This window comes from Crocodylus porosus, unplaced genomic scaffold, assembly GCF_001723895.1.
Source record: "Crocodylus porosus isolate Cpor-Errol unplaced genomic scaffold, CroPor_comp1, whole genome shotgun sequence".
NCBI lineage: Eukaryota > Metazoa > Chordata > Crocodylia > Crocodylidae > Crocodylus > Crocodylus porosus.
Genome location: NW_017728907.1, coordinates 13,269,826 through 13,296,700, shown reverse-complemented (window position 1 = coordinate 13,296,700; position 26,875 = coordinate 13,269,826). Strand labels below are relative to the sequence as shown.

General features: G+C 40.4%; 1 protein-coding gene and 1 long non-coding RNA gene across 14 annotated transcripts in view; one reads left to right on the top strand and one right to left on the bottom strand.

Annotated features, from left to right (window-relative positions):
- Window positions 1-26,875, top strand: part of DNM3 (dynamin 3) — a 330,309-nt gene that overhangs the window by 144,982 nt on the left and 158,452 nt on the right. The window lies entirely within an intron of this gene.
- On the bottom strand, window positions 620-7,313 carry LOC109307104. Its single transcript, XR_002100166.1, has 2 exons — window positions 6,949-7,313; window positions 620-6,648 (listed from the first exon to the last, which is right to left on the bottom strand). It is a non-coding gene; the product is annotated as an uncharacterized LOC109307104 (long non-coding RNA).

Below are 26,875 nucleotides of genomic sequence, written 5' to 3'. Positions count from 1 at the left end.
TCCTATATAATTTGTAAACTCCAAACTGGCAACAACTTTCTTGGAAATGTTAGTGTACAAGGAATGTAGGATTGGACCCTAGGTTGGGAACCCTTTAAATTTGACTTTTTCCATTTATTTGCAACATTTATATAATTTTCCTTTTCAAGTAAAATACTTTTTTATTTCAAGGTAAATATACTGTCACCATTCAGGAACCAAATCTTATTGTTTTAATTTAATTTACACTTTTACTACAGTTATAAAACAGTGTATATGTTGTGATGAAGGGGTGAGAATGAATGAGGAAGTGAATGTTCTTGACTCCAGAGGGCTAAAATTTGATTAGTGAAGGGGAGGATGGGGTGGGAGAAGGATTCTAAGTCAAACAGCATCTTTTTTTTGTATAGAATTACCTAGTTAAAGAAAGACTTTCTCTTTTGTATGATTAACAAGTATGCAAACGTTGCATAATTTAATAAAAATGAGTAACCAATTAATTTATGGTTATTAAAGTATGAGTGAGAAATGTATTTTTATCTTCCCATTTACAAAGGTGCCGCAAAGCCGAGCACAAGTAAAAATCATAGTTAGTTAGTTAATCAGAACAACTAGGAAAAGAGTACTATAGAAAGCACAGTAAAAATTTCAGCAGTGGGTTTTATTTTATTTTATAGGCACCGTTCATCTTACTTTGGTTGGGTTTCAATATTATGACCAAGTTAATAATAATAAAAAGTACACATGACTTTAGTTATTGAACCAACAGACTGAAATCCAAAAATGATTCTTTGCTGTAGCTCTTGGTGAAGATGCTATAGTCTGTCAGAGCTGTTCTCTCATTGGCTGGTTGTCATTCAGGCTGGGTTGTCATGTGACTGCCTGTCTGTGCCTGCTGTACAGGTGAGTGGATGTTCTGCACAGCAAGTGTAGACAGGCAGACACATGACAACTCCGTCCAGCCAATCCCTTGGATCCATCAGGGGGTCCTTTCCTCACCGTCTGATAAGAATCAGTCTGTCCCATTCCAAGTTTAGGGAATTTGTAGGGGCAGGGAACACACATGACAGAATTACACTTTAAAACATTAGGGAGCTGTAGAACAAGTACATCATTTGATTTTATTCAGAAAATATGCCTTTGTTACATAATAGTTGTGCTGACATTTATACGAGATGGGATTTCAATAGAATGGCCACACTGAACGTTTTTAAAAGAGCAATGATTTAAATCATGGTTTATTTTAAATGCAGTTCATACAAAAGTTTGCCTACATACTGTAATTGCACAGCATGTCATGATTTAACCAGATGTTTTTACTCTTCTTAGAAACGCAGAAATACTGACATTCAAGATAAAGGATATGTTTACACAGTACATATTTTCTAGGAGCAGATAAGTACCACAAGCTTGCATGTAAAAAAAAAAAAAAAAAAAAAAATCTTTCTGTATAAAGGGAAGCAACCCAGTAAGGCAGAATATGCTGGAAGTGAAACTGATGTTATATGAGACTTTTGTTTTAGAACATTCAAAAGGAGCTTAGTTTACTAATAATTCATTTAATATAACAGTTTAATTTCAAATTCCCCTGAGCATGCCTAACGTATGTTAAACAATAAAAAATAAAAACGGTGTTGGATTAAAAAGTACGTTCCATATTTTTTTTAATACAAATCATGGTTTCTTAAGTCATTGTTGCTCACTAGCGCCAGCAGGAGTAGTTTTCAGAGGTCGTTCTAACTGTATTTTTAGACTTTTCTAAAACCTGTGCCATACTGAACAAAAGGAATTAAAAAATTACTCCAGGTTGAACATTGGCTAGAATAGGGTTGATTTTTATTAAAGGGATGCAAGATAGATATTTTTCAGGTGTTTTTGTTTGTTTGTTTGTTTTTTAAGTTTCATGATAGATATGAACTATTCTACTATTCTGGCCCTAATTTCTATATTGCTTTAAGTAACAGGCTAGTTTCAAATGTATGCATTATCAGCTTTAAACTTTGCAAGTTGAAATTTAGGTATATTAAAAAAAACACGACCAAAAACTTCATGTATAATTTATTTCAGTTAAGACAATAGATGTGTAATGTCTTCAACTATTGTTTAAAATATTATAGGAATTCCAAGTGAAATTACAACTGAGTACTTTTAAGGTTGTACTTTTGCCCTCCAATAGCCTGACATTTTTAAAAGATAAGTTCATAATGTCGACTACTTCATTGCTTTCATGAAAAGTAAATGATAAATCAGAAATGCTTTTAAAACTACATAAAATGATTTGTTAATTATAAGTTTCATTTGCTTTCATTTGTGGATTTGGTGCTCAAATGTGTCAAGGATCTTTATGCTGGAGGAAAAACCTAGAAGCGTGTCTTCCTATTGTTTCGGCATTCCAAAAAAGAACAACTGTCTAGGAAAAAAGGCCCGAACAATCCACCCTTCGAACCAATAGCACAAAAGGATCAAACCCTAAATGCACAGGGCACTTTAATATGGGCAGCAAGTATCTGTGGAACGGGGTTGGGAGGGTGAGGATAAAAGGAGGTGAGTTACTTGGTGGTGTTCTAGAAATTACTGACCAAACACAGGGAGACTGAATAGAATAATGTGGTTGGATGTTTTTAATAAGTGGAACTGAGGAGAGTATATTTCGTTCTTAAACTAACCGTTTCACTTAGTACTTCATGATCAGGCTGTTATAGTCCGTTGGTTAATATATACTTTATAAAGGTACTTGTTGCATGTTTACAAAAATTGTACAGTAAGTGGCTATTTTTTGTGCAATATATGATAAAGGAATTAATAAAATATGGTTTGATTTAAGTAAATCAATATTTCACATATATTATGAAAGCATAGGAATGCAGAGGCAAAAAACCTCATAGACTACTACGCAAACCTATATTAAAATAACATTGAAGGGTCTGACTTTAACTGTTGGTAGCTATGGAACTGAGTTGAGACTGAAATTTTATGCAATTGCAACATGTACTGGTCTCTATTCAAGTGGGTGATATACGTTTTAAAGAAACTATATATAATGCAGTACTAAAGCACGCTAGAGTGAATAAAAAGAGTTCCAACTTCAATTTTGGTATTTCCTGTCTCTTGTAGGTAAAAGCCTGACCCTTAATGTTATTTTAACTTGGAATTTTCTGTGCAGCACATTTCTAATAAGTAGAGTTCTTTGCAAGTAAGGTTGAAATATGCAGTTGGAGATGAGAAAAGCGCTATTCCTAAAATAAAATACTTTTTTTTTTTTTAAGTAAAGAAATTGGATCTTGGAGGACATATGAGACCTTTTTTATATATTTCACATTCTGATTAATATATTTGATTCCGTAATGCTGACACTATTGTATTTTACTATTTAATATGTCTAGAAGTTTGAAAAATGCTGATATTTGACTTTTTTATTTTTTGCTCATAGCATTTCCCACATAGCAATGATACTTGGGTGGTCTGCAGAAGTGTGTTTGTGTGTGGGGGGTGGGGGAAGGTGGTAGTGTTTTAGTCTATCTGGCTAAGACAAACACATTAGCCAGAGGGAATAGCCCTAACGGGGGAGGGAGAACATGCAACTTATTGACAAAGGGGTGAAGACTCAGTGGCTTTTTTGAGCATTTTTTTCAATGTGTCTATCTGGAATTTTATTTCATTTCTGTAAGGTCAAGGAGTTGCTTCCTTTAGTTCCTGTTTTTCTTCTTTTTATTAAATGATTCGTCATCTTAAAAAATATACTATTTTTTCTTTTCCCCCATTCTCCCTGTGCTAACTTTTTTGGACATAGTAGTTTATTTTTTAAAGAAAATGACTTGTCTAACTGATCCATTGTACAGAAACACTGACCTAGTGGTGAATAGGTGGTTGTACTGATTTTAATTTGCCTTTTCTGTTGTTGTATTATCTATAGGAAAATTCTTTCACATCAGACATTCTACTATATGCAATCGTTTTGACTGCTTGTACAGTTGTGGAACCATGAAACTGTCTAAATTTTTTAATTTATCCCTACCAAAAGGCAATTAATATTTCTAGTCTGTGCAAATCCTGTTGTTTCTTTGTTCTGTAATAGTCTGGTTATTGATGCTGTGTGTTTCTATGAATGCATATTTATAATTTATTTTTATAATCAGATTCCCATAAATATTCTTTCCATAATAGTATCAAATCAAATGTCTGCAATAAAAAGTATGATTCTTTTTCTCTGGCTGGTTAAAATCAACTAGAGGCTGTTTCAACTCAAATTGTGTTTGTTTGTTTTTTTTCAAGAAGAGAAGGGTTACTTTAATTCATATTTTGAAATCATTTTGATTGCTGTACTGAAGTAGGTATTTCCTTGTCCCTTATAAACAATACAGTCTTTCTTTTCCTATTATTTGCATACTGCAGTCTCCCTCCCTTTTTTCCAAAACTCACACCAAGGGGGCCCCCCTGTATCTTCAACCATATAGTCTAAAAATGTAACTTTGAGGACTGGTGGAGGTGGAGGAAATAATTTCTAAATACATAGGATTATAATATATAAAGATGCATGCAAATAAATGGTAAAGAGGAAAGAGAAACATTTTCGGCATGTATTTATTGTTCTTTCCTAATTAGCAGAAGTCGATTCCAGTTTTCTTTAACTTAGTATTAGTTTACTTAACTGGCTTTCATTGAATGGCTTCCAGTTTTTCTGGCTTTGTGATTCTACTCTAGAAGCTATGAAAGATGTAAAAGTGATTATTAAAAAAAAACCCAGGAAAAATCTTCATATGGGGCATATTTCCCTTGAAACTAGCTGAGCAAATTTCTTAGTGTGGAGCAAAGACTCTAAAGCCTACGTATTTCCTTCCACTTAAACAAAATTCAAGCCATGAAACTTCAGATTCGCCATGCCTAAAACAACTTTTATATTAGAAGCAAGAAATATTTATGTATATGAATTCAGTTTCATTTGTCTGCTTTTCCTGTTGCCTCTTATTTCTGTTAACAACTTTGCATGAAACGTGTGCTATTATTTTCCTGATCACTTTTTCTAAAAAAGATCAAGAATACAAAATTCTGATCACATTGTAACCGATTAATAAAATATTTCTTCTGTGCCAAAGATGAGATAAAATCTCTTGTGGAATAGAACCAAAGAAGGTATATAATAAAACTATATTTTTAGTTAAAATACACAAACTATGACGCAAGGTAGGGGAAATAAGAGTGATAATTCTTGCTTTATAAGCAGTTTGATCACCAGTATAGGAACTGTGAAGCTAAAGCTGAATAACTATAGCTCCTCAAAGGGCTCTTACTTATCTTTGAAAGAGCACTGAGAAAGGTAATACTGGATATGTTTTAAAAAAAAATCATAGTATCAAGATTGATTTAAAAAATCTCTATTTGCATGTTCTAATTACAATGTTAGTTGTATTTTTGGTATCTGTTTGTAATACATGAATTCAAAATCTCCCAAGAAATAATGATCATTATATAGATGTTTTTAAATTGAAGTTGTATGAGTTTATCTGTATTAACTTTAAGGGAGCTGACTCTGAAGTTCAGCTGGTATCAAATTGCATCCCAGACTTTTTGTATTATTCTCTCCATAGGGATTTCATTTAGCCTGAGGGGTTTTTTCCCTTACCAGGACAGCTGGAAACTCACCAAAGAAAACTTCTGCATTCGTTTACAAATTCCATTTTTATCAGTGGGATTTGAGACAAAGTAACTTATCATTTTGAATGCTAGAAGAAATATCAGCAAAGCACAGTATAGACAAGAGACCTGTAACCATCAGTTGGTGCTGATCTCTTGCAAACAATGCCCAGACATTTATAGTGACCTTACACTACTGGTTTTGTTTTTCACTTGTTATTTACCATTTCAGTCTCTGTTCTCAGGAAAAATTTTACTTGCCAATCAGAGGTTTCAGTTTTTCTGGTGGCAAAAGCCTATTGATGCATCATGCTATATTTACTTGTCGCTTTTACTTCTTTTTGTTAGAATATATGCTATATATTATTTGCAAAGAAGTTTTCAGCTGCATTTAAAATCAAAGTACAGTTTTTCCAGCAGTGGCACTTTTAGAAATATTTAACAGTGTTTTTCATTTAATAACATAACAAACATTTCCTAAGTATTGATTTATTTTTAAAAAACAGAAATAGTGTCTTTAAATTGACATAAAAGCTATATTTCATAACAGGAGCTATTTAAAATCCGTATTTTTATCAAGTATTTTTCCTGCATTTTTTTTATTCATTTCCCCCTTATATATCCATACTAAATGCCACAATCTACAAAACCTTTAATTTATCTTTTTAGTTTGGGGAAAAACAAGCTTTATTTTAAGTTAGAAAAAGAGGAAGTTACTGGTACACCTCTCTGGGTAATATATGTCTATATCTATATATATCTATAGCTATCTCTCTCTCTCTATTTTTTTTTATATATATATATATATATATTATACCTTTCTGTTTCTTGCATACGTTTTAGTAAATCATCAGAGCTCCATCTTTCTTGCGGTGATGATTGGAAGGATGGGGGAGGGGAAATCACCTAGGTTCGTCAGGTTATAGGCCAGGTGTTCTTCCAAAGTAGGCCTTACCAGAATGTCTTTCCCGCATTATTCTGAAGTCCTCCTTTTTTCTCAGTGTCCCTTAGCGTTTCTTATTCCCTAGTGTGCAAAACCTGTGAAGAAAAATACTGTATATGAGATCTGAAAGGAGCAATAACTGTCTTCTCCTTGGCAAGCGCAACTTGCGTCCCCAATAGTCCATGCCGTTGCTTTCCCTTGCCCAGTCTAACCAATGTGCAGACTACTGTACAACAGCATTGTCCTGAACAGGTAGTCTGAACACTGGGGCGACGGAGCAGGATCTCCGGACGCTTCTATTTATTTATTTTAAATCCTCTTTTAGTCTTTGGGAAGAACTGCCTTCCTGCACCACGGGTCTTGTTCAGCTTTCCCTCAAACTCTGCAGCACTCACTGAAACACACTGAAGTGCTGTGATTTCCAGTCTTGACGTGGCACATTTGCAGCAGACTGGGGATCTGGCAATGAATTTAGGACCAGGAAAAGGGGGAGGGCTGGGCCTGAGAGTCCATATATGGGATGATGTCACCCTAGGGAGGTTTGGGTATGCACTGTGCCGCTGGTGAGACCGCTAGAATTGCCTGCTCTCAGACATGGGTCTGTGTATAAAATGGTACCAGATGTTTTAGTGTAATGTTAAGCAGTCATTTCATCTTCAGGCCAGATTTTTTTCTTCAACTGGGCAGGAAGTGGGCCCCAGTATGGAAAAGCTGTAAAAAGTCAAGATGTACAGTTTCATAGCAGCCAACAGAGAGCAAATTAATGTAAAAGCAAAATTTGCAGTTCTTTAAAGGCTGCAAAAGCTAATTTGTAAAAAGAATTGCATTTGAAAAGCTAATGCAATAAGTTGGTGCTTATTTTGTTTCTTTTTAATGGCTCTGGTTGTACTTCATATTTTGGCATTTCAGACTAAGAAAAGGGCAAATAGGTTCATTTTTTCTTGGAACTGTCAGCAGCATGCAGGCTGCTCTAGACTTGAACAGTAATTATAGCTACTTCCTGAAAGTGAAGCCCCCATGAAAAGTCTGGAGAAATGTTCTTTGTCATAGCCTCTACGTGAGTAATTAGTTCCATATGTGGCCTTCCTATTTCCCTTCAGCTATTTTGGCTGGCTGGCTGAATACTTTGCTATAGCTCAAGACTTAAAGAAGCTTTAAAGTTTTCATTTCAAGCATCCACTGTGAAAATAGCTATTTCTGGTGTCATAATAAATTGCTTCTGGTAGATCAGTGCTATTAGGCCTGGCATTGTTTTTCACTGGTAACCCTGCTGGTCCCATTTTTCTTTTAATGGTACTAGATGGAATTATCCTGCTAAAATTTATCTTTGATGTTTACCAGATCTATTGAGTTTTGCCAAGTATGACTTTACCGTAGATTCTAAGATATTCCCCCCACAGGCATCTACTCTCGTTCTCCTGCAGACTCTTTCTTTGTTACTTTTTCCTGTCAGCTCCAGAAGTTGTATTTCCTTTGTTTTAGACCAAAAGCAAAATCGGATAAATCGGAGATTTATCCATAAGCTCAGTTAGTGAACTCTTCTTAAATTGAAAGTTAAGAAGATTGCAAAATGTTTTGAATGCAGCTTACTTAATCAGTGCCTGGAGCACTTCTTTTACATAGAAATACAGTTCAACATGACACACGTGTGTTAATGTTAATAACTGGAGCAAATGTTAAAAGTTCTTCCTTCATTTTACTTTTTGAAGAGTTTTTGAGATAAATTAATTTTAAAAATCTAACAACAAACCACATGAATTCTGCTGCTTGTTGGGTTGAATACTTCTTCTATGTGGTGCAGTAACATGTTTTCCTTATAACGTCTTTCACACCAAAGGTCAGAAAATGTTTCTTAGGTGATGCCAGTCTCTCTAAATACCAGTAGCATCTGTTGGTTTAGTAATTTCTAAAGGTACTGTCATATCCATAGAGCTGGACTGAATAGATAATGGGGTTCCAATTTCAAAGGAAAATGAGTATTCTAAATCTGGCAGACAGAAAATGTGGCAGAATTTGACGTTTATTAGAGTGGATTCCAAGTCCTAGGCTAAAGAAAAGAAATTTGTGATGGATGACCTCTGGGCCATTCTGGTGTGGTGATGAACCAAAGATAATCTCCATTTAGGATTTAGCATTCAAATTCCATACAGTCAAACGTAGCACGTATCCAGTAAGTATGATTTAAATTATCTAAAGCAGATGGATGGAGAGCCTAGGAACAGCAGCTTTAGGCCTAGTTTGCTTGATTTCTCAAACAGCTCCATATCAATGCTCAGGAAATTAAGGTAAATCTGTTTAAAAAAAAAAAAAAAGCCCCTTCAGAGACCTAACTTTGATTTAGAAGGACATAACAGTAACAAACAGAGAAGCTTTGGGCCTTTTCTGTTATAAAGCCCAACTGATGTTAGAGCATTCCATATCTTTCAAAGTATTCCTGGTTGCCAGTTACCTAGCAAATGAAGTCCCCATTACAGTGAGTCTGAGTTATGGGAGGATACTCATGTGGGTTAGCTTTTTCTTCAGTAGAGTAGCAACTGGCAATGAATTACTTCACAAAATGCCTAAACAAGAAATTTGTTAATGTCACCAAGAAAAGACAGCGTTAGCAAGGGGAGCTTTTTAGGGCTGTGTGAAGCTTCGGTAGCCAATTCAATTCGGAGGAGATTCGGCCCTATTCAGCAGCCAAATCTCCAAATCGGAATTGAATTGGGAGACCCATTAACAGCTCCGAATTGAATTGGAAGTCTCCAGATTGATTCAGAGAGATTGGTGCCAATTTGGGGATTTGGCCATAGACTAAACAGGCAGCAGTCCTCAAGAATGCTGGACACAGCTGCCTCCAGCTGGTAAGTCTGTTGTGGTGGGTGGGAAGGGAGGGAAGCAGCGAGGGAGGGATTAGGGCTGGGGCTAGGACAAGCTGCCCAGCTGGGGCGGGGAGGCATGGGATTTGGGAAAGGGGGGCTTCTGCCACTGTACGCCACTGGTTTTGGGGGGCATGGGAGTGGGCGTGTGCCCTCGGATCTGTGTGGGGTGGGCTGAGCTGGGCTGGGCTGCATTCCAGGAGGCTACCCCCAGCTGCCCACTGCCAGGCTGCGCTCTGCGGGGCAGGTGGAACCAGGGCTGCATTCTTGGTGGCTAGCCCCAGCTGCAGCCTGGAGCGCAGCCCTGGCTCCGCCTGCCTGCAGAGCACAGTGGATCAGGGACTGTAAGGGGACTGCAGCCACCTTTTAAAATTCCACATAGACCCTGCTGCTGACCCCTCCCTGATCCACGTCTTGTCTGGGAGGCATGGGGAAGCTGGACAAGCGGCGGAATGCCATAACCCCCACTCCCAGCGCCTTCCAGCACCTGTCCAGAGCACAGCCCAGCCGAGCTCACCCCATGCAAATCCAGGGGCACACGCCCGCTCCCATGCCTTCTTGGACCGGCAGTGAGAGCTACCAGAGGAGCCACCAGTAAGAGCAGCTCTCAGACTGGTGGCACACGGCAGTACACAGAGGCAAGAGCTCCCCTCCCCAAGTCTCGTGTCTCCCTGCCCCAGCTGGGCACCTTTTCCCAGCCCCAGGCCCAATCCCTCCCTCACTATGGGGGCATTGATCTGCACCCCACATGCCCCTCCCCTCCCTGCCCCTCCCCTTCTGCCCACCACAACAGACTTGCCAGCTAGAGGCAGCTATGTTCAGCATCCTCAGGGGCTGCTGCCTGCTTAGTCTATGGCCAAATCAGTGAAGATCAGACAAATCGAATTGGGACAGTGATTCAAATCACCTAATCAAATCGCTGTCCCTCTGAATCAGCCGAATCAGAATCAAATACTTGCCACTCTTTACAGGCCTAGTGTTTTTCATGCTTTGGGGAAGGAAGAGGGCAGCATCCTGAATTCCTGGTAGCAAAGGTTCTGACCAAAAGAGAAAGTTTTAGGCTAGGGACAGATGTTACACATAAATCAGTTTAAGTGATCAGAAACTGGTTTAAACCTGTAACAGAACAGGTGTTCAGTGCACATAAACCAGTTTAAAAATGTCTGGAACCAGTTTAAGATTAAACCTAGTTGAATGTAGTATCAGACAACTGATTTGGGTCAAACCAGTTTTTGTAATGTCTGTCCCAGACCCCTTCCTGCTTTAACTCAAACCAGAGTCCCTTAGTATCCCAGATGATCTGTAGCCCTGGGTGGAGCTCTGCTCCAGAGAGCTGGGCTGGCCTCTCCTCTCTGCTCCTTGGCTGGAGCTCTGACAGAGACGGCAGGCACTGCAGCATCTGCCTGGCTTCCCCATGCCCCTCCTTCCCCGCCCCCCAAGCAGAGGTTCCCCGCTCCCTTTTCCCACATCACGGACCATAGCCAGCCTGAGGTATACTAGCTAATGCTGAGAGGTGTCTGTGTAAGACAGACAGGACAGTGTCCACTTAGGGGTTTCTGGAGCTAATCAGCAGGTCAGCTGGTAATGTTTCTTAGTTCCTTCGTGGGAAAAAGTTGCTTAAGAGCTTGATCTAATAAGAGAAGCTTTTGCTTTGCTGATGGGCTGATTAAATGCTATGTTATCAACTCCCTGCTGGGCTGCTCAAGAGCAGCGAGGGGAGGGAGTCCCTCCCTAATCAGAATGTCTTGCTGGGGCCTGGCCACGCCCCCCTCAGCTCAGCAGTATAGAAGGGAAGGGAGGACTGCTCTAGTGTCCTCTGGTGTTTAACCTGAGCCACTGCAGGCATGTTCTGGCATTTCTTCTGTCCAGAGGGGATGTCCATGCAGTTACAAACTGGTTCAGCCTAGCCAAGTTAGGCTAACCTGTAGAGATTGAATCAGTTCAAGCTAAGCCTTTTTGAATGTCTGTCTCTAGCCTTAATGAACCCAATAACCTCATGGTGAATCAGGCAAATACTGTTCTGAATCCTATGGCTGTTGCTGGTGGTCAGTTCTATCAGCCTGATAGTTTCAGCATAGATGGGTAAATGAAACCAAAATACCTTACTGCATCCTACCCTTAGAATCCTTCCCTTAGAAGTTTGATTCCTGATGAAAACAGAGCTCTAGCTGCATTTTGTGTTGAGCAGGTGTTTCAGCTGGCCTATCAGAATACATTGAAGCTTTAATTAGAAAAGCTAGGATGACTTAGGCCCGTGTGATCACTTTTAAATGTTCCATCCCTCCATCCCCAAAAACCACTTAACCAATTTAATTTAAGATTAGTTTTAAGATTAATTCCATCTATGTTCCCTTGATGCCTTGTTCCCTTATGGCCTCTAATGTTCCAGACAAAAGTGTCTTTGCAACCATAGTCATCTGATTCATGTGATGTTTGAGATATTGGAAATCTTCTGTTATAAACCCCCCTCTGTTTTGTGGGATTTTAATGTGTTCCTGACAACACTGATAAACTTCTGAATCACTTAGAGTGCAGTAGTTTCTTAAATGGAAAGTCACTTTCCTGTTTGCTGTAACCTCAGCTCATAATGAGTTAGTTTATATCAAGAATAAATTGATACCATGGATTTGTCCTAAATTCCTTCCAGAGGTGGTGATGAATGTTCATTTTCATGAGTATCTCATCCTGCCAACATTTTTGTTGTGCTCCTACACTCATCACTGTAACGAGATCCTTTTCCATAAACCTAAAATATTCTTTGATTTTTAACTTGAAGGAAACGAAGTGTCTTGGGCAGTCCAACAAACTTCTTACTTCTTTTGAGACTAATATTAGGACAATGTCGTTATGAAGAACATAATGTCTAAATGTAATAGCTGCTATATTTGAGCATTTTTATGAGCTGGCAGGTCTACGCACAGTGTCATGTCACTACTTGCACTATTCGGGCCAAAGCAGTTTTGGTTGCAAAACTTACGGATTTTTCAACATTATAGTCTTCCATCCACGTATATGGCACTGTAGATTTTTCTGCCTCTGAGGGGGAATATGGCCAAATAGAGAATGAAGTTGCTAAACTGCTGGCTAATGTGAATTCTTTATTAAAATAAGCTATCATGCCAAAGATGTGGAAGAAAGAATTTAAAATAGATCCAAATATGGCTCTAGGTATGCTCCCAGGGCATTACAGATCAGTAAGCAGTACATCTGTACCTTTAAAATTCATTTAAAAATAAAGCAAAAGGTCACATGGAAGATCGTAATATATAGTGTAACCATGATTCTGCAAAGAAAAACTGTATCTCACTAACCTATTAGAATTCTTTTTAAGTGTCAGTAGTGGATAAAAAGATAATTGATTGACTGTTCAGATCAGGTGGGCCAGCAACATTTTTGGAGTAGCAGACTGATATAATGCAGCAGTCAGAGGTGGGCTGGTGCTTGTGGCCTGAATCCCCTCACTGCTGAAATGCAAATATCTGGGCCTCATGAGCCAGAAGAAATTGCTTGGCAGGCTGGATCTGACATGCAGGCTGTAGGTTGCCAGTGCCAGACTGAGACTTTGAAAAGGAACCTCACAAGGCCAGTAAAGAAAAGTTAAAGCTGATAAGTCTGTTGTGGTGGGCAGGAGGGGAGGGGAAGGAAGAGAAGGGGCGTGGAGCTTTAACTGTGGAGCACTAGGCAACTTCTGCAGACCTTTGCAAGTCTGTCTCTGACTACCTGGTATTTAACTGTGGGATCATATTCCAAATACCCAGCTACCTCAGTTTCCTATGAGGGAGCCTCTCTAAATTATAACTTCTATCACACCATCTTCCCTCTTTAACAACAACTGCTAAATCAGTTAACACCTGTCGGTCTACAGAGGAGAGGTTACTAGCACTTCACTCTGGAGTGAATCTTTATATCACTTATTTTTCTATGTCTTCTTTTTTGCAACTCTTTTAGCAAGGCTCTGTGAGTTTTTCAGGTTTCACTTTCTTCTCAGACTGACAAAGTATCAGATCTAATTTCTGATTTGTTTTTGGTGGTAAGTTTTTTTTTCCTCCAAGTCTTGATAGACTTGAGTCCTTTTACTGGGATTGGATTGGCTTGTACCTTTTTTGGCTGGTGTGCTTTTACATGTGGCACAAAGCTGCAAACTGCTGAGGCTGATTTCTTCTTTCTGCATGATAGTATTTGCATTTGTGTCCGTGGGTACATTTCTTCCCACAAGGACATGGTTGCTTCTTGTGTTCTGGAACAAATGGTTTCTTCTTAATAAGGTTGTCCAGATTTGGGCCTTGATGGCCAAGACAGTCAATGAAGAGGCATGAATGTTGTGTCTTGTACTGCAAGCAAACACTTAACACTAGATTCAGCTTCTCACAAGGTGCCAGACCCAAAAAAGGTGCCATCTCCCTCCATACCATAATTAATGGGAGCTTCTATACCCTGTTTTTATATTGGATGCTAGCAGTGCCTCTCCCTTTCACAGGTGTATTTGTTCTTGAATAGCCAGATATTTTGATGTTTGTTGGACTTGCTTTTGATTTTAATTTTAACATTCAATCTTGGTGCTCTAGTAAAATATTAACCTGAGCTTCAGTGTCCAATTTAGTTGAAATCATTGCTCCTTGCACTTCCACTGGCATAATCCAGTCCCTCTCAATGATTTTGCTTGATTCTATCATGTGTGTATAAAATTATTTTGGTATGCTATCACCTGTATGCACTTGAGGTTTTTGTGTTTGGGATTTGTAACACTTGGCAAAATGGTTCTTCCTGTTACAGTTAAAACAAGAGTTTTCCAAATGGAGTACGTTTGAGGTCATGTTGCTTTCCACAGTTTCAATGCCCTTTTTCTCTTTCTCCCTTAAAGTCTCCTTGCCAATGGAAAATTCCACTGTGACGTGGCTTTTTCTGGCTATATTCTTTCATGACTGTTGCATAGATCAGGGGTTGTCAACTGGGGTTATGCGTACCTGCAGGGGTACTTGAGAAGGCCCTAGGAGGTATGCATGGGTGGGTAGGGATGTAGTGCCACCATGTACCATCCCATGGTGCTGTGCAGGTGCTGCCTGCCCGGATACGGGGGGGTGGGAGAAGCTCACATGCAGAGGATGCCACCACTCCATGTTCGGCCACCCACCTCTCCTTTCCCCCCATCCCCTTTTACTCCGTGTCCAGCTGCTGGGGTACACTGGTCCAAAAAGGTTGAAAACCTGTGGCATAAATGGCCCATTTTGGTGTATTCAGCTCTGCTGCTCTCCACATTTGGACTGCCTTTTCTACGGACAAGTCTCCCTTGCACAATAACATTTCATGGAATGCAGTGCCTGCAATCCCAGAAAAACTCCTATCTTTAATCAGAGATTCTGTCAAGTTCCCAAAAGCACAGTTCTTACTCTGTCTCTTCAGTTCAGTAATATAGCAATCTATATTTTGTTCATTTTATTTGCATTTAAAAATCAGTATCTTTCAAGAGTCTCATTCTTTTTTGGCATGCAGTACTTCTCAAATTCAGACAGCATTACTCTTAACTGCAAATTTTGGACTTTTGTAAAGTTTAAGGTGTTATAAACAGCCAGGGCTTCCTCCCCCACAATATGCAAAAAGACTGAGGATTTGAATTTGTCATTTTTCTCTTCTGCCCCTGTGACAGCTAGGTGGTACCACTCAAACTTTTGTCTGAATACTCTCCAGTTCTCTGCTATATTGCAGGGTAGGTTGAAGTTGCAAAACGTCTGATTGACTGTCATGTTACTTAGACAATAAAGGCATTTTTACACGTGCTCTGGGAGGTGCAGGAAGTGCTTTAATTAGCAAGCCATGCTAATTAAAATGACCTGAATGTTGCATGTATCATCATCCCCTGCACGGAAAAATGTCAGCAGAGCGCTTTGAACTAAAGCTTATTGAATGATTAATCGAGTCTGCTCCAACATGCTGGATTTCCAGAGTATCGGAGTCAGCTCACTGCACATCTGTAGTAGCCCTAAGTGTCCAGGAAGGTCACTAATGGCAGCCTTTGTCTTTCCATAGGACTGCATTATGCCACTCACTCTTAAAGTCCAGTTCTTTCAGTTTGCATCTGAAATTCTCTTAAGTTCTGTCATCTTTGCCACTTCTGACACCATATAATGATTGCCAGATTCAAAAACATAGACATACACAAATGGGAAGAACAACAAACTTTAATTGTGGAGCAGTGGGCAACTTCTGCAGACTTATGCAATCTGTTTCTGACTAAATGGCTACTTAACTGAGGGACTATCTCTTAGTTACCCAACTCCCTCAGACTTTTGTTAGGAGCCTCTCTAAATTATAACTTCTATCTCCACATATTCTTGTGAATCAAAAGTTTAGCAAAAGGAGCAAACGATAGAAATAAATGATCAATTTTTACCATGGCAAAAGCATAATTGCAGAGGATCTCAAGGTTCTATACTAATACTGGAGTGTTAAAATAAATTAGTAATTTGGAAAAGAGCTGGAACAACAGTGAGTTAAAAAAAGTATAGACAACACAAATATTTAGGTTGATTAAGTCCAGGGAAGATGGTGAGTAACTTCAGAGAACCTATTTAATCTAACAGAATGGACAACACGGTGAATGATAGAATTAGAATAATGCACACTGAAAGGGAAAATATTAGACAATGTCTATCTTTTGAGGTTCTAAGTTAATGTCAACTTAAAGGGGTCTGGGCATCATTATAAATCTGTGCTTCACTTTAATTTGGGTACTTTGTGCAGTAATTTGCTATCCTGTAGCTCCAAATAGGTTGAGGATAATTAAGGGTCACTGGGAAGATAAAGCCCTTACAGCTATTCTTATCCCAACTCTGCTAATTATGGAGTTTCTGCGGGCATCTGTACATGAGCGTGGTGGCTGCTGCGACATGCTGGAAATCCAGTTCATCGAAGCAGACTTGATTAACCAAGCCTGCTGAAGCATGACAATTGCTTCGCTCCAGCAGCCTCCTGCATCTTGTGTATTAGTATACCCATGCTTTAAAATGGTGACGGGGGCACTTGAACTAAAGCTGTCGAACGAGCTTTAGTTCAAGTGCCCCACTGCCATTTTTAAATGTAGGGATGCTGTTGCATGAGATGCAGTGGCACTTTAATTGGAGCGGCTCTTGGAGCTGCTGTAATTGAAGCACTGCCCCAACCCCTGGATCACATGTAAAAGTGCCCTGTTATCTTTCTGTTAAGAATCTAGTGCTGCCCACTATCAAAGACAGGCTACTGGATTACTCAGATCCAAAATTGCAATTCCACTATTCTAGGGAATCCTGCCTCAGCCTGACCTGCTAAAAACATTTCTGAAATGAGAGAACAAATTCATTTTCCCCTTAGTTTTTTGTTTGTTTGTTTGTTTTTACTTTTCAGGCAACGCCTTTCTAAGAAAGTCACAGTATTGAGTAGTAGTTATGAAGGCATATTCTGGAGGCTTTGTTTGTTCACACCTTGGCTAGGGACAGACATTACACATAAGCCAGTTTAAGTGATCAGAAACAGGTTTAAACAGAACAGGTGTTCAGTACACATAAATAGGTTTAAAATGGCTGAAACTAGTTTGAGATAAACCTGGTTGAATGTAGTACCAGACTTAACTGATTTGGGTCAAACTGGTTTATGCAGTGTCTGACCCAGACCCCTTGCTGGTTTAAGTTAAATCACAGTCCCCCAGCATCCCGGCATGCTCTCTGGGCTGGGCAGGTCTCTCTGCTACACAGCAGGGCTGGCCCCTCGCCTCTGTGCCCTGGCTGGAGCTCAGCACAGACTTGCAGACACATCAGGGTCTGCTGGCTTCCCCCCTCCCCAATCTCCCACAGTAAGGACCCCAGCCCTACAGACCCTAGGCATGTGGTATGCTAGCTAATGCTGAAAGGTGCATCTCTCTCTCCAGTTTCACTGGGACAGGCAGACAGAACAGTGACTGCTTAGGGCTTTTGGAGCTTATCAACAGGTCAGCTGGTAAGCTGTTTAAGAAGTCTGAAGTAATGGGGAGAAGCTATTGTTTTGCTAATTAAGTGATAAAGACTTATCACCCCCCTATCACTCCACCACCCTGTGACTGGCTTGCTCACCTGTCAGTTTGCTGTAGACAGTATGATGAAGCAAGGAGGGAGATTGAAAAGCTCTGTATCATCAACAGATGCATGCATTGCACACCCCCGTTTGCCTCAGAGTGCTAGCCTGGGGTTGGGGGCTGGCAACACTCCCACCCCTTGAGCAGCCAGAAGAGAAAAGCCTGGGACCATGCAAGCAGACCTCTGTCACTAATGAGACAGTCCTGCCAGGGCCTGGATAGGGCCCCCTCAGATCAGCTCCCTGCAGAAGGGAAGAGAGGGCTTCTTTAGTGCTCCCCAGCTTCTAGCCTGATCCACTGCAGGCATGTGCCTGAATATCTTCAGTCCAGAGAGAATGTCTGTCCAATTTCAAACCAGTTCAGCCTAGCCAGGTTAGACTAAACAGCAAAGATTGAATCAATTCAGGCTCAGCCTTTTTGAATGTCTGTCCCTAGCCCTTGAGTTCACCCTCACACCAGATATCATGAGATATACAATAAAATCATGAGAACTGGCAACTGTTTATCATAAGGTGGGTTAGAGTGCTGCACTAAGGTTACCTGTATTAGGATCCACTGTTACAGTTATACACCTGAAAATGCTCAATAGGCTCTCTGCTTTAAAATAAAACAAAACAAAATAATTAAAAAAAAAAAACCATAGAAAGAGAGAGTGAGAGACAGAGAGTGTGCAAAACTTAGGTCCCTGATTTGATTTGGTGGCTGAATCTCTTAATTGAATCAGGAGACCCTTTAATCTCGCCAAATTGATTTGGAAAGATTCAGCGATTCAGAAATAGACATAGCTTTAAATGTTTTTTTCTGCATACCTCAAGGTACCAGGGGGCTCATGAATGCTGCGATGCCAGGGCAGATGGAGTATCCCACAGGAGTGTGGGGGAGCTCCCCAGTGTGCTCGACAGCAGACCCAGAAGTGAACTAGAAGCACTTCTGGTCCACTTCCAGGTCTGCTGGGCAGTGTGTGGGGGCGCCCTCCCCCCACATCCCCTTGGCTCAGCAACTGGTGCCTCCTGGATCTGGGGGGGCACCCAGGGTACCCCTGCAGCTGATCACCAAACCAGGGGGGGCACAAGGGACCCCCCAGCCTGCTGCTGGGCAGACCCGGAAGTGGACCAAAAGTATTTCTGGTCCATTTCTGGGTTTCCTGCTGAGCATGCAGGGGGTCCTCCCCGTGCTTTTGTGGGACACTCCATCTGCCCTAGCCTTGCAGTGTTTGTGAGCCACACTGGTATCTCGAGGTTTGCAGAAAAAACATTGAAAGCTGTGTCTGTATCCGAACTGCTGATTCTCCGTATCAGCATCAAATCTTCAGATTCGGATTTGGCCAAATATAATCGGGGACAGTGATCCAAATCAACAAATCAAATCACTGCCCCTGCTTTAGGCCGAATTGGAATCAAATAGGGCCCATTTTGCACACCCCCAATATACATGTATAAATTTTGTAACTGTGTTACATTTAGGGTAGAAAAATAAAACACTCAGCTCTGAAGTATCCGAGTACTTCATTTCTCAATATTGCACTTAGTAGGCTTATGTATGATAAATTACTCTCACACTGCTTCATACTTGCTGAATAACCATCCAGTTGTCCCCCTCCTCACTCTATTGTGTTGTTCATGTAAAAGAAATGAGGAACTGATAGGCGAGTTATAACTTCTAAGCACTATACTTCTTCCCCATAGTTCGTCCTCTCTCCCACTACTCCTACCCTCATTCCCTCTGGCACTTTTTTTCTCTCAATGTGCTCTATGACTCAGGCTCATTAATACTGCCTCTCTGCCACTTGCTCCTTAACACTTTACCTTTTACATTCCCTCTTCTTTCTTTTCCTGGCTCTTCTACACTCAGTTCTGTGTACCTTCCTCCTCAGTCTGAGAGTGTGTGTGTGAGAGAAAGGGAGAGGGAGAGAGAGATGCACAGAGAGGAAAAGGAAGGAGCCTTCATTCTCTCATTTCTCTATTCCTTATAATTTCTACTCTCCCAAAGGGGCTGCAGGGAGCTCAATGGCCCTTATCTTCTCATCAAAGGAATAGTGGTGGCAGTGGGAAGGGAAGAAAAGTTGCGTAATCTTCTGGTGTTTACCTGAAGGATGTAGATACCTGCCCAAAAAGGGCACAGATGGACACTGTGTTGTAGATGTGGGGAAAACCTTTGCTGCCAGCTTATATTTGCCAATTTCCATCCCTTGCCTCCTTAAATTCAGAATCCCAGAGAGAGCCTAAGTTTATGCATTCTGGCTATAAAGACTTGCATAATTTTGTGTTCTGTGTTGCTTGTTACTACATTTTCTTTGTAGCCACTTTGTCAAGGTTTACCGTTCATGATTGCAAACTATCCAAAGTATACAAATTAGAAATTATCTCTGTATGCAGAGAATGAATCTTGTAGATGGCCTTTTGTTCACTGACAATTTGCATGTTTAAATTGGGTACATGCATGCAAATGATGCGTACACCTACATCTAAAAACCTATCATATACTGATCTTAGCTCCCTCTCTTTTAAGGAGCTGTAATATGCTCAGTGTAGTTCACCTGCTCACCCTTATTGATAGCACATCATAAATGTGATTTTAATCAAGTGCCATGTGTAGTTTGTCACTAAGTTACTCTGGTCAGCATCAGGCTTATTGACTTATTGCAGCTTAAACTACAGGCATCCTGTCTAGATGTCGGTCACCCAACCCTGCAGTGAGAAAGCAGGATATGGAATAGCTTTGACATTTCCTTAGTCACTGTTTACTCATATTCAACATACAATTAGTGGAGATGCAAAATTAGCTGACCTAAGTTATTTTTTCAAAGTCCTGCAGAAGAGCATTACATGCTTTAGATTAGCACTATCTTCATTCTGAATGCTCTGATGGCCCCAGTCTTTGCTTTAGCCTTGAAAAAACTTAGCATAAAAAAACTTCACATCTCTTTATAGAACCCAGATGTTGCGCAGCTGAATTGAGTGTTCTCTTCCCTGTTTCATACTCAAATGATTCAGCTGAGTCACCATGTCACGAGATATCTTTGTATCTCTAATAGAAGATGTCACCTCTTCCACAAAAGTGATTGTAGTATTCAGTAAGGCAAAACAATTTGCCAGCAGAAAGGAAATGGATTGTTTCATTGAGTACACCAAGACGACATTTAACGGGAAGCCAAAGCAAAATTAAATAACTGATAAACCTGAGATGCACTTCTTTTCATTCTATTCCAGGAAAGGTTTGCTAAAAGAAGAATTTTATGTGGCAAGAAGAATTTATAGTTTAGAAAAGTTTCTAGATAAGAATTTTGTGTATAATATTTTGCTTTGGTTGAGTTTGCACTGCTGTTCCTGCCTAATTAGAAATCAAACTCCACAGGAACATAATTTTTATGAACATTCTTTCTTCTTCCCAACTAAGAGAGAGATTGTTTTTGCTTTTGGTTTTGTCTGGCAAAATTTTGCATTGCAGCTATTTCTGTGTTTCAGTAACATAATACACTCTGGGGGCAGATCTTGGAGATCTTTGGCTCTAATGAATACCAGTCACGTGGGAGCAAATACATGATTTATTGCTTAAGCATATTTTCGGTAGTAATGCCTAAAGATCTTGGGGGTGGGGAGTGGGGAAGAGAAACTAAACGGGGGTGGGAGTAAACTGATTTTAAAACTCTTAATTTCTGTTTAAGTCAGTGATCAACAATGCAGTTTTCATAAGCCATCTCTAAAACAGGTAATCTCTCTGCTTACTGTCTTAAAGCTTTCTCTAGCAAATTCTATTATACAATCAGACTTTATAGCAAGCACCAGATCATTAAGTCAGGCCTATGCAATATTGGTTCAGGCAACTTAAAAAACTGAAATCCATCTATTCTTGTATTTATTGCCTTTGGCTGCATTGCCACCCTTTCAATTAACTGGCATATTTGAAGTGTCTGCTTTGTTTCACTAAACTTTCTGCACAAAGTGTCCATTTTCTAAGATAAATCTTTATCAAAAGTAAGATAAACAATAATGAGCCAGTTTCTTGAATGTGGAGTGATTACTTCCTTTCCTGAGGATGTATACAGAAATCAAGCTTAGTCTGTGCTATATAGAGATGAATATTTTGAGAAGAGGTAATTGTGAAAAGCGCTTCATAGGAATTTTTTTTGCTAAAACTTTGTGCAATATTTAGAAATTTGATTTTTCTGGCAATACAATGCATTCAGTTACACACTTCTGAGTTTTAAATATGTGATCTCAGCAAATTTTGAAGGCTGAGAAGGGAAGAATGATCATGTGAGTAACAAGCATGATTAGGGCCTGACTCTTGGTTCTGGTTCTGGCTTGTCCCTAGGATTCTGGCATAATTTTAAATGAGCAGCCCAGAATGAAAATTTACCCCTTTTACGTGACCAATTTTGGACATTAATTTGTGCAAACTGTTTTTCAGAGCTGCTGAGTTGTTTTTTCAGAATCCCCAGAACAAAATTAGTTTCAGTCATTGGATTCTTGGCTATGTGCTGCACATGCATCCAGATTGTATTGTAGCTCTTCAAAGCAGGTGTATTTCAGGACATTCCAAATCAACAGGATTTAATAGGACAAAAATATTCTCTTTAGCAAAATAGTTGATCTTTTTCCCCTACTAATTTTATATCTCTAGCCAGAGTAACTTTTTATCTAGGTTTATTGGTTATTCCTAATATTTTATTTAAAAAAAAAATTGCCTTTTACCTTTCATTTGAGGTTTGAAATCCACGTAGGTAGGTCTCTTGATTGTTAGCTTATGGCTTTGGATATGGACTATGTCCATTTCTGATATTTCTTCAGCAGTGTCATGGTTATGAATGAACTTTCAAGCTGCCCAGGTTAGTATGTCATCAGTCCTAAAGTCCATTATATTAAATTGGTAAAAGAAAATGGAAATAAGGGGGTGGATTTTTTTTGTCATGTCTCTCCCTTCCCCTTCCTCCTCTCTTCTCCATGTTTCTCTTCAAATTTCAGTTCACAAAAAAGATTTAGGGTTTTTCTGTGGACAAGCCAAAGCCTAGAATGTCCCTGAACTTTTTTTTTTTTTTTTTACACTAATAGTCATATTCCTCCTTCACATTTTGCTCCATGTTATCTTGGTGCTTTCTCTTAGTTGTAAAATAAAATGAATTGAGGATCTTTTGACAGCTTTTTCACACACCTAACAGTCGAAGCTCTCTCTTGCTTTTTGAGGTATGCACAAATTATATTTCATTTACCATAAAGTTATATTTCTGATAGCCTTTGATGATGATTCTGTTTTAGGCACCACAATTCAGGAATCCCTTGAATTCATTTTGGTTTTGGTAGAAACATTCTAATCCAGCCAGACAGCCTAACATCGACTGAAAAGGCCCCTGCTCAAGGCAAGATCATCCCTGACTATAAACCATCCCAGCCAAGTGTCAAACCTACTCTTGAAAAATTGAAAGGATGGAGATTTTACCACTTCTCTAGGGGAGACTGCTCTAATGCTTGGCCACCCTCACAGTCAGAAAGTTCCTCCCAATCTCCAACCTAAATTCCCTCTGCTGGTGCTTGAGTCCATTGCTCCTAGTCCTGTTCCTGACAGCCACAGAGAAAGGCCCATCTCCATCATCTCTCTAATCACCCTTCCAGTATTTCAAGACTGGTATCAAATCTACCCTCAGTAGTCTCTCATCTAGACTAAACAACTCTAGCTTTTCCTGCCTTTCCTTACAGGTCTTACTTCCCAGGCCTTTAACTGTTTTTGTTGTTCTGCACTGGACTTTTTCTAATCTATCCATATCTTCCTTAAAGTGTGGGGCCCAAAACTAGACACAGTTTTCTAGGTAAGCCCTCACCAGTGCTAAATAGAGTTGAAGAATAATGTTTCATGATTTTCAAGTAACACTTTTGTTAATACAACCCAATATGTTGTTGTGTTTTAATTGTTTTTATTTATTTTATTATTTTGCAATAAGAGCACATTATTGGCTCATTTTCAGCTTATGGTCCCTGATGAAATTCCCCTGGCCCTTCTCAGCAGCCTAGCAGTAGCCTAACCTAGTGATGGATGGTGGTAGTTGGATACTGCCTTCTGCAGGGGATGGAGGGAGCCATTTGCTGACCCAGCTCGTTGTTTCAGGAAGTCTGCTGCTTGTCCAGAGCCCAGATCCAAGATGGCATGGAGAGATTACTGAGATCCATCTGGCCCTCTAACTACTATCCCATGTTGCTCATCTATGTGGGCACAAACGGTACTGCCAGGGGAGACCCTGAACAGATCAAAAGTGACTATACGGCTCGGGTGAAGGGGACTGGGGCCCAGGTTGTGTTCTTGTTGATCGTTCCAGTCAGGGGAAAGGGCCTGGGTAGGAGTAGATGCATCCTGCAGATAAATGCAATACCTGGCTGTGCAGGTGTTGTTGCCAGCAGGCCTTTGGCTTCTTTGACTGTGGGGTGTTGTTCCAAGAAGAAGGATTGCTGAGAAGAGATGGCATCCACCTGATGAAGAAAGGGAAGAGCATCTTAGCAGACAGGCTCACTAACCTACTGAGGAAGGCTTTAAACCAGGTTCCCTGGGGGTTGGAGACCAAAGCCCTGAGGTAAGTGGTGAAGTGGGAGACCTGGAGGAAAATCAAACAGGAGGGGGTGACAGGAGGTATTCTCATACTTCCTGAGAAATCAGGGCAATTGAATAGTTACCTCTTGCCTGTACACAAATGGATGGAGCCTGGGAAACAAGCAGGAAGAATTGGAAGTCCTTGCACAGTCACAGAACTATGACATGATTGGAATAACAGAGACCTGGTGGGATAACTCGCTGACTGGAGCACTGTCATGGATGGATATAAACTGGTGGTGCAGAACAGGAAAGACAGGCAAGGGAGAAGAGGAATCGCACTTCATGTAAAAAAGCCATATGATTGCTCAGAGCTTCAGTGTGAAACTGGAGTTAGGCCTGTCGAAAGTCTCTGGGTTAGGGTCAGAGGGAAGAGCAACAAGGGTGATGTCATGGTGGAGGTCTGCTATAGACCACCAGACTGGGAAGAAGTGGGGGATAAGGCTTTCTTCAAACATGTAACAGAAATTTCCTGACCACAAGCCCTAGTTCTCATGGAGGACTTCAATTGTCCTAACATCTGTGTGGGGGGGAGGGGGTGCAATACAGCAGTGCACAGGCAATCCAGGAAGTTTTTAGAGAGATTTGGGCACACCTTCCTGGTGCAAGTACTGGAACAGCCAACTTGGGGCTGTGCTCGTCTTGACCTACTGCTCACAAATGGAAGAATTGGTGGGAAATGTAGTAGTAGATGGCAACTTGGGCAGCAGTGACTGCAAGTTGATTGAGATCAGGATCCTAAGGAAAGGAAGGACAGAGAACAGCAGAATAAGGACCCTGGACTTCAAAAAGCAGAATTAGTTTTGCTCAGGGAACTCATGGGCAGGAGCCTCTGGGAAGCCAGTCTGAGGAAGAAAGGAGTCTGGGAGAGCTGGCTGTACTTTAAAGAAGCCTTACTGAGAGTACAGGGACAAACCATCCCGATGCACACAAAGACTGTCAAGTACAACAGAAACCCAGCGTGACCTAGCAGGGAACTCTTCAGTAAATTAAATCACAAAAAGGAAGCTTATAAGAAGTGGAAATTTGGACAATCAACTAGGAAGGAATATAAAAGCATTGCTTGGGCATCCAGGGATAGTCAGGAAGGTGAAAATGCAATTAGAGTTGCAGCTAATGGGATATAAAGGATAACAAGAAGGGTTTCTACAAGTATGTCAGTAGAAAGAGGAGGATCAGGGAAAGTGTGGGTCCCTTCCTGAGTGGGGGAGGCAACCTAATGATAGGATACAGGAAAGGCTGAAGTGCTCAATATCTTTTTGACCTAAGTCATCATACCCAGGGTCAGCTTTGAGACTACTGCACCTGGCAGCACAGTTTGGGGAGGAACTGAGTAGCCAACAGTGACAAAAAACCAGTTTAGGGACTGTTTAGAAGAACTAGACATATACAAGTCAATGGGGCTGGATGGGGATGCACCCAAGGCTGAAAACGCAAATATTAGGGAGAATTTTCTCACTAGGAGGGTAGTAAAACACTGGAACAAGTTACCCAGAGAGGTTATGGAGGTTGGGCAGCAGTGACCACAAGTTGATTGAGTTCAGGATCCTGAGGAAAGGAAGGACAGAGAGGAGCAGAATAAGGACCCTGGACTTCAAAAAGCAGAATTGGTTTTGCTCAGGGAACTCATGGGCAGGATCCTCTGGGAAGCCAGTCACTATCCTTGGAGGTTTTTAAAACTCAGCTAGACAAAACTTTGCCTGGGATGGTCCTGCTTTGAGCAGCAGGTTGGACTAGATGACCTCCTAAGGTCCTTTCCAATCCTAATTTTCTATGATTCAGTCCATTCCCCAATCTGTATCTATGCATGCAGTTACTTGGTCCCTAGTTCAGTATTTCAGGACTTTGCACTTGTTCATGTGAATCTCATCTGATCGATTGCGGACCATTTTTCCAGTCTGTCTAGGTCATTCTGGATCCTAGCCCTGCTCCCCAGAGCATCTGCAACTTCACCCAATGTGGTGTCATCTACAAATTTGCTAAGCATGCAGTCAGTCCTGCACCCAAATCATTAATGAAGATGTTGAGCAATACAAGACCCCGAGAAACACCACTTGACACTTCCTCCCAACTAGACATTGAGTCATTGATGACTACTCTCTGAGCATAAGGATGCAACCAAGGATGTGTATCCACTTTACAGTACTTCCATCTAGTCTGTAATTCCTTAGCTTGTTAATGAGAACATCATGGGAGAAACTGTCATGTTCTCATTAACTATTCTCATTTAACTGTCAAAAGTTGAAGTCTTGCTAAAGTCAAGGTATATATCACATCTACTGCTCTCCCTGCACTGAGAGATCCTGTCACATTATTACAGAAGAGAAGAAAACGAGTAGGATCTGTACAAGAAAATGTGCAGGATCTGCTAGTACCATAATCAACAGTCGCTTGAATCTTCTTCTTATTATTGAAAATTATTGTTAAAAGTTGTTTTTATTGATATTGTCATCATTGATGATGATAATGATTTATCATCATAAAATTCTAATGGTGACAAGGTACTTATTGATTTTGCTGTCATACAGATAGCTAGCTCTATATGTCTAATCTGTTACCAACGGTCTTAAATTGCTGGGTCTCATCTGTACTGACATTTTCAGTAGGATAGCTAATACATTGTTTAACCAGTTTAACGAACAGTTTTATACCATTTAAACCATTGTTTAACAAATGGATCATCAACAACCAGATCCTTGAAAGCACTGGCCTGCAGTCTATGCAGACTATGCTGGAACTTCGCAGGCGTCGCTGGTTTCATAGATTTCATAGACATTAGGGCTGGAAGGGACCTCAGAAGATCAT